We start from the raw sequence: 9,009 nt of genomic DNA, 5'->3' as shown, positions 1-9,009 counted from the left end.
CAAAACTGATTTTTATTTCAAAGAATCGAAATATTGGTCGCAAAAATTTTTCAACTTCATTTTTGGATGTAAAATCTATTTTGCAATCAAAAAATACTTCAGTGAAATTTTGATAAAGTGCACCGTTTTTAAGTTATAGCCATTTTTAGGTAACTTTTTTGAAAAAAGTCTCAGTTCTTAATTTTGTTTAAATAAGTGCCCATGTTTGCCCACTTCAGAAAAAAATATTTTTGAAAAGCTGAGAAAATTCTCTATACTTTGCTTCTTTGAACATTGTTGATACGACCCTTAGTTGCTGAGATATTGTCATGCAAAGGTTTAAAAACATTAAAATTGATGTTTTCTAAGTCTCACCCAAAAAACCCACCATTTTCTAATGTCGATATCTCAGCAACGATTTTCAATGTTAAAATATGAAACATTCGTGAAATTTTCCTATCTCTTCTAAAAAATATTTTCAAAAATTTTAAACCAAGACTAACATTTTAAAATGGCGTTATATTGAGTGTTTGGCCCATTTGAAATCTTGTTTTAAAAATTTTAAAAATATTTTTTTAGAAAAGATTGGAAGATTTGAATGTTTAATATTTTATCGAACCATTATTTGCAGAGATATAGACGTTAGAAAATGATGGGTTGTTTGGGTGAGACTTTGAAAACATCAATTTTAATGTTTTTAAACCTTTGCATGGTAATATCTCAGCAGCTAAGGCTCGTATCAACAAAGTTCAAAAAAGTAAAATATAGAGAATTTTCTCAGCTTTTCAACATATTTCTTTTAAAAGTGGGCAAACATGAGCACTAATTTTTTTAAATGAAAACTGCGACTATTTAAAAAAAAGTTACCAAAAAAATAATTTAACTTGAAAACGATGCACTTAATCAAAATTTCACTCAAGTACTTTTTGATTGCAAATTTGATTTAACATCGAAAAATGAAGTTGAAAAATTTTTGCGACCAATATTTCGATTTTTTGAAAAAATCTGTATTGATTAAAAAAATCATAACTCGGTCAAAGATTTTTTGCCCATTCTGGAAATTTCAGAAAAGTTGGCATTTTATGTCCTCTAAAGCATATCAGAAAATAAATAAAAATAAAAACGGTGTTTTTTTTGCAAATCAAGTTTTAGTGACAAAAAGTTAAATTAAAAATCGCCATTTTTTACCGTGTATAATTGTTTTCCAGTGTAGTCCTTATCCATACCTACAACTTTCCCCATGACACCAAATCGATCAAAAAATTCCTTCAAAAGATACCGGTTTTTGAATTTTCATTTATCATTTTTGTATGGACAGCTATGGATTTTGTATGAAAAATTATGTGGACAAACTAATGATGCAAAATGGCTTCTTCGGGCATACCGAAGGCACCAAAAAAGTTTCAGTCGGATTAAAAAATACAAAAATAATCGAATGACCGAAAATTGAGAGAACTGCTCAAAAGCTTATTTTACTGAGTACAATGACCCTTTGAACGACCGCAATTGATTTAAAATGGATTATCAAAACATTTAAAAAATAACTTCGCGACAGAAAGTTGATCCATCAACAAAATGTTGTCTGATCAATTTCAATTTTTGCATTAAATTTAAAAAAAGTGATCCGAAATAGTTTTTAATCGTGTTTTTTACCATTGTACATAACAATTGACAGAGGGCTTGAGGAGTTAAACTTTTTTTCCCAGCTTGAATGTTTTTTACCGGCAAAACCCTTATCAAAAAGTATTTCTTTTCGATATAAGTGCTTAAAAGGTAAACTTTCTAGCGCTCAAATGGATGCTAATAAGTTAATACGCTTAAAAGTAAAAAATTGCACGGTTTATTGCACTACTGAAAATATTAAATAATCCAAGCCTGATTGACTAACTGTTAACCGAGTCCATCCGGGCGTTCTTCTTTCAATCACTCGTAAATTGCAAACTTGTTTGCCGATAAATTATGATCAACCATCCAACAATGTCGCTAGGTTTACCAACTGCAAGCCGATTGCTCGGAAAAGTTCACGACCGTTGACATCTGAGCTGGAGCTAGTTGGCCGGCCGGTCTGTCAAGTCGGTCCCTCCTGGGTGCTGGGTGACACCGGTGACACAGAAACTATCAGTTTGGTCCATCATCGTGCGTGCAATGACCAGGTGCAACCAACCCGTTGACTGGGGGGCGTGTACCCGCCGCTGGAGAGGATGGAGTTCAAAATTCCCTTCTGAGATGACGCGCGCACGTAGAATTCCTGCGCGCTGGTCACTGTCACTGCTTACATAATTAATTGTTTACATGACGCGCATTTTTGCTTGATTCGTGGTCAAGTTGAGAAGATTGAAAAAAAATACCTGCGCGATGATTGAATGATTTTGGTGTCTTTTTGTTTTTTATCTTGTTTTGCTTACGTTTGCGCGTGTTTACTCAATGAAGTTGTCCTTGGGAATAATACAGGTTTGAAGATGCGCGTTTCGAAGGTGATGACCCTCGACCCGGAGGTCGAGACGATTACCGTGCGTCCAAAAATAAACGTTTCGATACTGAAGATCAAGCTTGTGATAGCGGATTATTATTTATGGAAAAGGTTAAGGATTGGGTTTGAAAAGATCTTAATAAACACTCTTAATTGTATGCGCAAGAAAAACTGTTTTTTGTTCTTCGATTATTAGATTTCAAATTGACGTCGTCGTGCTATCTTGTCACACCCGCCATTTCGACGTTCCGAGAAAAACGTGTTTCAATGTTAGACCTTGAAAAAAACGAAAGCACGCAATGTAAACAATAACAAACACGTTTTGTTTGGCTGACCATCATGTGCAAAGTTTGGTTGAAGTTGGTTGCTGGAGTCCCGAGTCATAATTACAAATGTTTACGGCAGTCTAGCTTGTACGTGTGTCAAACGTGTTCTGACCTGAAATCGCTTTGCCCTTTGTTGCATTACATACATCAATTTTCAGGGAGTGACAAGATAGCACGACAAGATTGAAACTTCTTTCATATGAAAAGTGACAAAAATTTCAGGAGCTCTTTTGGTTTTCATTGAATATTTCAGGATTGAAATCGAATTTTGGGGATCTGTGAAGGTCAAAAGATGAGGCATTGTGAGCTGCACAAAATGGCGTTCTTAACTCAATTTGGCCCAAAATTCACGTACGACAAGTTAGCACGACGGCGACGAAATCTTGTTATTTTGTTTGGTTGTTTCGGAATTCGCAAAATAGTTCCAGCTGTCAAAATGCTTATCCGCCTTTTTCAAATTTGGTCCAGAAATAATAGCTAAAAATATTAAAGAAACCTCCTCAGAATGTCAAGAACAATCTAGTAGTCAACGATCTATTTTTCCCACCAGTGATCCAACAAGCAGGAAGTTTCCGTAACCACAAAACTAGACCATCGCACCTTCAAGTTCAGCTGAAGATCACCCGCCCCTTTGCGCAGTCCAAACCTGCCACTTTTCTTGAAACCGCTTCTTTTCCTGATGTGTTTTTAATCCAACCCCAAACGGTATTTAGACGGCACTGCACCACGTCCATGCCAATCAACCAATTATCGTGATCTTCTCCCTCATTGATTGGCGGCGGCAGCATGTGTGTGTGTCTTGTTTGACTTTGGTACCACATGTCAGCAGGGGAGAAGATATTGACGAGCTCGACAACCCACGACGAAGATTCAGTACCTACAGCTGAAAGGTGAAACTTCTTGCGCGGTAGCTCACGATTAATATTTTTGCGGTGTAGTTTTAATTAGTGTCTCTTTTTGTTTTGCTTCTACGAGTTGTTGTTTTTGGGACTCTGCGGTCGTGGGCGCTGAGATTGAGGATCAGCTTTTTTGGCTTAATCTCAACGACCGTTTGGATACATGCAGATTTGCAGTGTATTCGTTTGGAAAATGGGACTTGTTTGTTTCTTGATGAAGTGCTTTGATGATGACACAAATCTTGGAGGTACGGCCATTTCTTCAAGGAGGTCTCTGTGCTACAACTCATCAACGATAGTTCATCACTGGTGGGTGGTGCAATTTTTTTCGGGCACGGTATTTCAAAAGTACACTATTTCTAAGAAACTATCATTTTTTATTTAATTCAGACTTATGCCTGAAAAAAAAAACAAAAATCAACAGAAACAAGCCTGCAAAAATCCGTGTGCTGAAACTCCGTTTCGGTGTCATTAGTTGTCTAAACGGTACATGCGAAGAGCACGGTTTTGGGATGTGCATCATCTGGTACGTAGTTTATCTTCTATCGGCACCAATTTCGAAGTTCAGTCAAGCACAACCTCTGAAAAGCTTAACTGGCTGCGCTTAACCGCCTTCACGGTGTGGCACATTTTGGGGCGATTATACAATCATTTTGCACTTTGACATAGAGCAATTCCAGCTCAAATCAGGATTTTTTCTGGTACTTTTGTACCCGACCCTCTCCGATTTCAATGAAACTTTGTAGACATGTTATCCTAGGCCTATATAAGTCATTTTTGTGTATATGGAGCCAATAGTACTCGAGAATAACATTTGAGAAGAGCGTAAGGTATTTAAATATTTTAGTATTTTGCAATTTAAAAATTACTGTATCTCGAAGCCGTTGCATCGTATCAAAAAGTGGTCAAAGACAAACTTGTAGGAAATTGGACGGGCTTTCTGATAAAAATACACTGAAACAAAAATACACGCCACTTTTATGTCATTTTTCAATTTTTAAGTTCAAAAGTTAAATTTGAAGGTGATTTTTGAGGAAATAACCTAAGATGTTACCAAAAGACTGACGAAAAGTGCAAGATGGTATGTCTTTCCTAAAAAAAATACAAAAATCATTTACTAAAACTGTTTTTTTTAAAGTGGTCTAAACGTCAAAATTTTTAAAAACCGGTTGTGGGAATCGATTCCCCAGATAATTTTACATAAAAGTCTCCATATTGACCATTGTCCTATGTCCAATCCTTGGGAAGATACAGCGGTTTTAAAAATAAAAATGTTGAAAAAACGGGATTTTTGGTGGTTTTTGGCATTTTCTATATGACAGACTTGGTTTTTCAGTCTCGTAAATATTTTTACCGGAAAGCTCGTCCAATTTCCCATAAGTTTGCCTTTGACAGCTTTTTGATTTTTATCGTTTTTATATTTACGTAATCAAATTTACTATCCTGGTTTCTACCACACTGAAAAAAATATTCTATTTTCAGTTATAAGCAATGTAATTAAGCTTATATCTGTAAGCCCTTACATCCAATTTAAATGCTGTCAAAGGCAAACTTATGGGAAATTGGACGAGCTTTCCGGTAAAAATATTTACGAGACTGAAAAACCAAGTCTGTTGTATAGAAATTGTCAAAAACCACCAAAAATCCCGTTTTTTCAACATTTTTATTTTTAAAACCGCTGTATCTTCCCAAGGATTGGACATAGGACAATGGTCAATACGGAGACTTTTATGTAAAATTGTCTGGAAAATCGATTCCCACTACCGGTTTTTACAAATTTTGACGTTTAGACCACTTTTCAAAAAAAAAACAGTTTTAGTAAATGATTTTTGTATTTTTTAGGAGAGACATACCATCATGCATTTTTCGTCAGTCTTTTAGTAACATTTTAGGCTATTTCCTCAAAAATTTTGAACGAAAAAAAATCGTGACATCACCTTCAAATTTAAGTTTTAGACATAAAAATCAAAAAATCTCATAGATGTGACGTGTATTTTTGTTTCAGTGTATTTTTTTTTAGAAAGCCCTCCAATTTCCTACAAGTTTGTCTTTGACCACTTTTTGATACGACGCAACGGCTTCGAGATACAGTAATTTTTAAATTACAGAATACTAAAATATTTAAATACCTTACGCCCTTTTCAAATGTTATTCTCGAGTACTATTTGCTCCATATGCACAAAAATGGCTTATATAGGCCTAGGATAACATGTCTACAAAGTATCATTGAAATCGGAGAGGGTCGGGTACAAAAGTATCAGAAAAATTCCTGATTTGAGCTGGAATTGCTTCATACCGATGTTTTGTGAGTGCTTCCACAAAACCCATAATGCTCGACCCAGCCGGGTTGGAGTTTAAATCAACAAGAGTCGGTACTTTGCGACCTGTTCGTCCGCGATGAGTTTGTTTGGCGTGCCGAATCGACTTTGATGATGTTGATTAATTTGCAAGAACTCTCAGGATTACAGAACGCAAATCTGTACCTCGAACCCCCTGTAACATTCAAACCAACTTCAAATGGCACACTGGAAGTCTCATTGTTCTCACGGTTTGTTCGGTACTGCTCGACCACCAGATTGCAAAAGATATCCAACGAGGTTCTATTTTAATGGCCACGTAAGAACATCATCGCGGAAAAACAGAGCCCCAGAGCAGCTTGACCATCGATTCGTTGGAGCGTCATTTTTTATACATTGCGGGTAAGATTTATTTGCGTTCTTGGGCACAGGTCGTCCTCTCCTGGAGGTCGTACGCCACGACGATGGGCTCATCTTCAGGCATCCTTCTTGTGCCTACTCCGTGAGCATGTCTTCACATCCTCCCACACTCATGTGAACTCAACTCGGAGTATGTTCTCGCTCAGCTATGTTTGAGGTTATGACAGCGAACCATCTGTTTAGTTGTTGATTATAACAAGAGGGTTGTAGGGTGGTTCTTAAATCGATTTTAATGCTGCTTCAAGTGAGAAGTTCATTTATTGATAATTATGTTTTTAATTCCTAAAGCTTCTCCAGATGAAGCCACAATCCCCCTTCTATGGTGAGAATCATCTTCTGGCGGGATAGCTCCAGTGGTACCGGAGTCCTTCTTGACAAACTGATCCGGAAACCATTCAACACGTAAGCCACCCCGATTCGAGCTACCGTGAGACCAAATCGCAGCCCGATACAATTTCGGGGACCCTCACCAAAGGGCAAATAACTATACGGATTGCGGGCAGCCTGCTGCTCCGGTAGAAACCGGTCCGGATCGTACCGTTCCGGCTCGGGAAAGTATTCGGGATCATGGTGAATGGCGTACACTGGAATTAACACGGAAGTGCCCTTTTCCAGCGTCGTGTTCGTATTTGGGACCTTGTAATTCTTGGTGACGGCACGTGACAGTGAAGGTCCCGGGGGGTATTTACGGAGTGCTTCTGCAAAATGAAAATTAGATTATAATTAGAATTTTGAGAGGTTTCAAGCTTTACCGTCAATGCAGGCTCCAACATATTGCATTTCTTGTGCAGCTTCGTAGGTCAAAGTGCCATGTTTTCGAATTACTCGAGTGACCTCATCGCGAGCTTTGTCCTGCAACGCAGGATTTAACGCTAGTTCGTACAAACAATATGACATTGTCGTTGCTGAAGTCTCAAATCCAGCGGCGAAGAATACAACCGCCTGGGCTGCGATTTCGTTGAACGTCAAAGCCCCCAAGCTGCTGCCTTCTGAATCATCTATCGATTCGGAGTTTTTCAGTTTAATCATCAAATCCATGAAATCTTTCCCAGAAACACCACTCTTCTCTCGATATTCAATTGTTTCTCTAACAACGTTCAAGAAAAACGTTGAAACTTCCTTGTCGAAGGTGACATACCCCAAGAAACGTGCCAGCTCGCGAAACTGCTGCGCCACAACAAGCCTAAATCGTCGCCATCGTGCTAACTTGTCGTACGTGCATTTTGGGCCAAATTGAGTTAAGAACGCCATTTTGTGCAGCTCACAATGCCTCACCTTTTGACCTTCACAGATCCACAAAATTCGATTTCAATCCTGAGATATTCAACAAAAACCGAAAAAACTCCGTGCATTTTTGTCACTTTACATATGAAAGTAGTTTCAATCTTGTCGTGCTATCTTGTCACTCCATGAAAATTGATGTAAGTGCGACAAAAGGCCAAAGGGATTACAGGCCAGAAAAGTCAGGATGCGTTTGTCGCACGTACAAGCTAGACTACCGTAAACATTTGTTATTATAACTCGGGATTCCAGCAACCAACTTCAACCAAACTTTGGGACAATGCACAGAATAGTGAGCCAAACAAAACGTGTTTGTTATTGTTTACATTGCGTGCTCTCGTTTTTGTATATTCAAGGTCAAACATTAAAACACGTTTTTCTCGGAACGTCGAAATGGCGGGTGCGACAAGATAGCACGACGACGTCGAAATGATCTCTTTGAAAACAATCTGCTGCCCATCTGTCGAAATATCGACTCCGGATTAGACAAACTGTCACACTCCAACCCAAACGCACATCTCCCAATCACATCCGTCGTGAATCTGGCTAAAGCCTCCTTCATTTCAATTTCAACCCCCTCGGCACTTTCTCGCACCAACAGCGCATGAAACTGATCAGCGATTGCGACTATCGTCGGAAACATCATCTTCATCTTGCTGGACGTAAACGTTGGCGTGATTTTGGCGCGCAAGTTCCTCTACCTGGTACCCTCGATGTTGAGCAGATTTCCCGTAAGTGGATCATCCCTTTCATTGTAGTAGAGCGATCGGTCGTGGAAAAACTGAAAGTCCTTCACCAAAACATGCTTCACCAGCTCCAGATCCGTCACCAGCACTACCGGATTCAGGAAGAAGAAAATTCCTCCAAAGGGACCCTTTCCCTTAAGTTTGTTGTAGCACGCTTGAATGGCCGTCGACATGTGAAATTTTTGGCCCACTCCTTGGAGATTTCCTCGCGGGAAGGACGCTTTAACGTACGGAACGCCGCGTCTTTCCCAGTAAGAGTACTGGCGTTGAATCCATAGAAACGATAGCGCCAGTATCGCCAGCAGCAGATATAGAATCATTTTCAACTTGGAGTTTTGCCTTCTAGTTCCGCACTGTAATGAGCAGGTCAAGTAACTGAATCGTTGCAGAGCAGCTCTCGCTGCGAAATGTGCATTCGAGTGTTATCTGAGTTATTTTGAATGCTATCTTTATGGTTTTCTTTTTTATTTTGAGATGCGATAAGGTTGTCTAAATAGCCCAAGACAATGCAGATAATGAGCAGCATCATTTCACAGACAATTAATAATAATATTTTAAATAATACTATTAGACTTTTGAAAACATTTTTTAATC

At 38.5% G+C, this 9,009-nt stretch overlaps 1 pseudogene; it reads right to left on the bottom strand.

The window, feature by feature from the left end:
• Positions 1 to 6,633: 6,633 nt before the first annotated feature.
• On the bottom strand, positions 6,634 to 8,773 carry LOC6043765 (annotated as a pseudogene).
• Positions 8,774 to 9,009: the final 236 nt, after the last annotated feature.

This window comes from Culex quinquefasciatus, chromosome 3, assembly GCF_015732765.1.
Source record: "Culex quinquefasciatus strain JHB chromosome 3, VPISU_Cqui_1.0_pri_paternal, whole genome shotgun sequence".
Lineage (NCBI taxonomy): Eukaryota > Metazoa > Arthropoda > Insecta > Diptera > Culicidae > Culex > Culex quinquefasciatus.
The sequence above is the reverse complement of the archived record's forward strand: the minus strand, read 5'-3'. Positions and strand labels throughout refer to the sequence as shown.